Below are 6,172 nucleotides of genomic sequence, written 5' to 3' on the forward strand. Positions count from 1 at the left end.
TGTAGCAAAGGTCAACACCTTGATCAGGCCTGTTGGAGAGAAGAAAGCATATGTTCAACTGGCTCCTGACTATGATGCTTTGGATGTTGCCAACAAAATCAGGATCATCTAAACTGAGTCCAGCTGGCTATAAATCTAATTACAAATTTTTTCACCAAAGGAAAAAAAAAAAAGATGTCTATTTTTGTACTTTTAAAGCTATATGGTATAAAGGTCTGACTTCTAATCAGTCTACATAGAGGTATTAACTGAGATCCTCCCCTTTGGGACACTGACAGGTCTTAGAACACTCTCAACTACTAAGCCACTAAGAACAAGGAAGGAAGCTTGGAAATCACAAAGGTTTAAGAGATAACCAAGAGCTAGGGTCAGGCTAAATGATAAAGTTCATCTACACAAGACCACTTCATCAAGTCTGAGAGAGGTGGCTGCTTTCTCTAATACACAGAAGCCAACATAAGGAGTCAAGGAAAATAAACAGATAAATATGTTCCAGATAAAAGAACAGCATAAATCCCCAGAAACAGGTCTTAATGAAATGAAGATAAGCAATTTACATTATAAAGTGTTCAAAATAATGGTCATAAAGATGTGCACCAAGATCAGGAGACAATGCATAAACAAAGCAAGGATTTCAACAGAGACAGAAAATATAAGAAAATACCAAATAAAAATACACAATGCTGAAGAATACAATAATGGTACTAAAAGAAATTCAATAGAAGGATTCAACAGCAGACTAGATGAAGGAAAGAAAAGATCAGCAAACTCAAAGAAAGAGCAGTGCAACTTGTTCATCAAAGGAGCAAAAGGATGGGATGCTTGGGTGCTTCATTGGTTGAGCGTCTGCCTTTGGCTCAGGGTGTGGTCCTGGAGTCCTGGGATCGAGTCCTACATCAGGCTGCCTCATGGAGCCTGCTTCTCCCACTCCCTGTGTCTCTGCCTCTCTCTGTGTCTCTCATGAATAAATAAATAAAATATTTTAAAAATACAAAAGGAGCAAAAGGAGAAACAAATGAAATAGAAAATACAAGTTTGTAAACAGTAAACAGCAAAGCCGAAGTCACAGAGCTGCAAGATTTGCACCAAGCTTTCTTTGATACACATGCCATGCTCTTTCCATTCTTTCATACTGCTTTTATAGACACACAGACATTCTATATTAGCTCTGGAAAAAACCCAAATCCTCATTTTAATCATGAGGAACCTGAGGCTCAGAAATGTTAAATGATCTACCCGTAGTGTGACTAAGAATAAAATAGAACAATCCAGTGTTCTCACCAGTGAATATATTCAGAAATCATTGGGATAAAGCAGATGGAAAATTAACTTGAAGCCAAAATCAAGTGCCTTTAATTCAGGGTCAGGGGAGCAGAAAGTGAGATTAAGAATCCTGAAGAACACAAGAAAAAAAAAATACAAGTTTATTACGACAGATTGTATTGGCAATGGTGAGGTGTAGTGTTGCAAGAAGCAGATATTTTGGTATCAGAGAGAAGGATTTGAGGACTTCCAGGAAACAGAAAAGCTGTAACTGAGGAGCACAGCCTCTGAATGACCCAGGGATGGGTCTTGCCAGGAAGGCTCTGTGATGAATTTCACTTGCATATCCTTACACCAGGCAAGGCCAAATGAAAATTTGCTTCTAAAATTTAAAAGGTCTGCATTTACAATGTAACATTTGAATATGTCCATAGCAGATTAAGTAACACACAATAAAACACACAGATACCTGCATGCACATACACACATACATAGATGTAGACACAGGAAAAGTAACTGAAAAGCAACACAATAAAATGTCAATAGTGTTTTTTTCTGAAAGTCAGGGTCATAATTGATTTTTTAAATTGGCTCATTGCTTTCCTATATTTTCTAAACTTCTACACTAAATATATACTGTATTTATAGTAGAAAAGTAAATAAAAACATATTTAAAAATCCATTTGATGGCTATATTGTTCTATAGTTACAACACAAATGGAACTTGAGACTTTTAAATATATTTCCACATTAAATATGAATCTTATTCTTATAATGAACCAATACATAAGATGTTCTCATAAAACCATTCAACAATCAATCATATTTTACTTGTTCATCACCATTTTTTATAGTATAAGAGTAAAAAGTACATCAGCTATGGTAAAAAATACTTTCTTTAAAATCAGATTATTATTATTTTGTTTGATTTTTCAGGACTATGAGCTAAATGATGACCCTATATTATTTTTGAACATGTAGATACCACAAAAATATTTAATAAGCCATTTACTTTCACTTAAAATAAAAGGTGGTTTACATCATTGATGTAATTATTAAACAACCATGTTTTGGCAGTTTAGAAAATGGATTTAAACTTAAAATCTCTAACCCAATGCTGGCAATAAAGTGATTATGGCATATCTTAAAAAGAATTTTGTCTCAAAATATTGAAAGCAATCTTTTCAAATAAAGTTTTAAATACTTATTTTAAAAAGTATTTACTATTGAGAAAATAGGCAATTGTCAGTGCAAACATTAAACACAAAAAAATTCACATTCAAATCATAGGTTCACAGATTCAGAAATATTTTATTCTCAACAAAATGGCATAAAATATAAGGCAAAGACAATAACTTAAACTTTTTTAAATTCTTTAAATATTGATGCAAGGAAAAATATGCTATTGCACACACACATCATTTTGGATTGCCAGATATCCTTGTATCTGAAGGAATCCTAAAGTGACTAAAGAAGCCAAAGGTTTAAGACATTCCCTTTCCCAGCTCCTCCAGTAGACAAGTCAGACACTCAAACTTGGGACTTTATTCTGCTGCAAGTAACTTACAGCCATTATACAGTCTGCATTATTTGTAGTGCCTAGTGCTGAACTGGAAGTCCTATGCCATAATGGTGAGCTTCCCTTGGGAGCAGGATCCAGAGGGGGCGGCAAGGCTGAGGGCATCAGTACTGGGATCATAGCCAGCCTACTCCTATGACCATATCCTTGGCTTGTTTTGTGTCCACTGGTTCCTGGTCATTTTCCAAGTCTAGTTCTTAGTAAGACTTCCCTGATTTTCCCAGTTAAGGCAAAATCTATCTATTTATATTAATTTACAGCACTGAATACTTCTTATGCATAGAGTTTAATTATTCTTTCATTTAACAAGCACCTAGTATATGCCAAATGCTATTCTGGAGGTATAGTGGTCAACAAAATAATTCAGATGTTATCTTCCACATATCGCATATTCTAGAGGGTGATAGACCATAAATAAGAAAACAAATTTCATCTAAGAATAAACAATGTAGAACATTAAAAAGGATATCAGATTGAGTTAACAGATCTTTAGTTGGAATAGTCATTGATGCTTGTCTAAGAAATGACATTTGAGCTGAGACATGAATAATAGAGAAAAACAAGGAAAGTTCTAAGGAATAACATATCAGGAAAGGGGAATAAAATACACAAAGACCTTGAGGTAGGAATGAGCCTGGCAAGTTCAAGGATCTCAAATAAACCCAGTGTAACTGGAATATAGCGAACAAGTAAAATAGTTTAAAATAGAGTCAGAAAAAGAAAATGTAAACTAGCACTGTTCAACATAAATATAATGTGAGCCAAAAAAATTCATCCACATTTATAATTTTAAATGTCCTAGTTATCACATTTTTAAAAAGTAAAAGGAAGCAGGTAAAATTAATATTAGTACTATATTTCCACTATAATTCCAAGATATTATCCTTTTAGTCTATAATTACTATTTGAAAATTATCAATAACATTTTTTTAAAGATTTTCTTTATTTATTCATGAGACAGACAGAGAGAGAGAGAGAGGCACAGACACAGGCAGAGGGAGAAGCAGGCTCCACGCAGGGAGCCCAATGTGGAACTCGATCCTGGGTTTCCAGGATCACACCCTGGGCCGAAGGCAGGCGCCAAACTGCTGAGCCACCCAGGCTGCCCTATCAAAAACATTTTTATATTATTTCCACACTAAGACTTTAAACCTCCTATAGAATTTATATATATGTATATATATGTATATAATATATAATTATAAATGTGTGTATATACATATAAAACATACATCTCTTTATATATTTACATATATATAAAATATACATCTCTTTTTTGCCTAGCATTAATCCAAGTGCTCAATAGTCACATGTGGCTAAGCGCTACCATACTGGACAGTACACTAGATCAGGTTGGCCTTTTAAGTCATTGTAAAGTTTGCAATTTAATATAAATAGAGTGAGAACCTATTGGGTAGTTTTCAATGAAAGGATAACATAATATGAATTGCCTGCTGATAATTGATAGATTTTTTTCTAACATTAGAACATTACAAAAAGATATGCTAGAAAATGTTTTGGTATGATATATGATCTTAACATTTTTACCCCAAAATATAATCAGTGATACTGTACTAGTTATTAGGAATAACAAAATATATATAGAAACCAACCAATTCTCAGCACCCTACCATTATCTTCTTGGTTCCAATTCACCATCACCTTTTATCTGGATCAGAGCTGTTTATTCCTTTTGCCCTTCAGCCATCTATCCTCAACTCAGCAGCCAGAATGATCTTATTAATACCTAAACCAGATCATAAAGCCCTTAGTGGCTCCCTGTCTCCCTCCTTATGTGTCCCACTGAGGCACTACCTACCATGGCCTCCTGTTATATCTGTGACTTCAACCTCTAGTTGCTGCCTCATTCACTCTCCTTCAACCTCTCTGGGCTTCTTGATGTTCTGAGAACACACCAGGCACCTTCCTGCCCCATGACTTCACCCTGGTCCTTGTCTCTTTCCCTAGAAATATGACTCTTGACCTCACTTCCTTCTGTTTTTTGGTCAATTATTTAATTTTTAGTGACATTTACCAACCACTCTATTCAAAAGAGTACTCATACCACCCTCTTCATATCACCCTCCTGCTTTGACTTTCCAATAGCACTTATTATCATATGGAACCTTTTATTTTTTTACTTTTGTTAGTTTATAGACTCTTTCATAAGAAAAGCTCACTGGGGCAAGAGATGTTTTTAAGTCCTTTTTATCTCTATACCCTCAGTGCTGACAAAATTGCCCGGCACACAGACATAATAAACATTTAATAAATTATGATTTGGTCAACGTCTATCATCCCCACTATATTTCAAGCCTCTGTGTGGAAAGGACCATGTCCTCTGTTTGCTTATAATTATATCTCCAGGCACTAGCATCCAAAAACTATGCATTCATTTTGTAGAAATTCCATCAAAAGGGACAGCTGAGTTGCTCAATCAGTTAAGCATCTGCCTTTGGCTCAGGTCATGATCCCAGGGTCCTGGGATCAAGGCCCACATTGGCCTCACTGCTCAGCAAGGAGTTTGCTTCTCCCTTTCCTTCTTCTCCCCACTGTTTAAAAAGGAAATTCAATAAAAATATGTTAAATAAGTACACTCATTCCCCTATATCAGATAACACTACAAAGAAAAGAATAATTATTTCATGATAGTTGGGCAGAATGACAATATAAAAGTAATAGTTTGTAAAGAGGAACTTAAATAGGCTTTAAGTTATCACACTTCAAAGGTGAAGGTGGTCTGTTTATGGGGGCTATTTATATGGGCTGTTTATATGGGCTTTTCCAACTTTGGTTGGAAAAAGAAGAAAAGAGGTCTAAAAAGTATTAACCTGAGTTTCCTTTATCTCCAATTATGACAGCCCTATTTCAAGTATATGAGCATGAACCTAGTAACATAGATCACCATCATAGATCACCATCTAATGAAAAGAAATTAAGAAAGACAGGTGTGATTACCTAAGTGAAAATGCTCAAGTAGCTGACTATCAACTTTTCTTATCTAGATAAGTAAGCATATTTTTCATTGTAAAACTGAGGATATCTATATACTTTCTTTTTTGTTTTCACCTAAATCTGTTATAGCTCAATTTTTAACTTGTTAAAATGCAGTTAAAGCAATTTTATAAAGGGGATTCATATTTGTATATGATTTATGGCATTTTGTCACATAATGAATTTTTCAGGAGAACTGAAAACAATCAAAGATTTAATAATGTGCCCTGCCTCTGTGCCAATGTCAATAGGACATGCATTTTGGGTAATTTTTTTCCAAGTATGAGGTGGAATTTGCACTTTTCCACTCACACTGTCCTTTTCATGCTAATGGTA

The sequence above is a fragment of the Vulpes lagopus genome, chromosome 1 (genome assembly GCF_018345385.1).
Source record: "Vulpes lagopus strain Blue_001 chromosome 1, ASM1834538v1, whole genome shotgun sequence".
In the NCBI taxonomy this organism is placed as follows: domain Eukaryota; kingdom Metazoa; phylum Chordata; class Mammalia; order Carnivora; family Canidae; genus Vulpes; species Vulpes lagopus.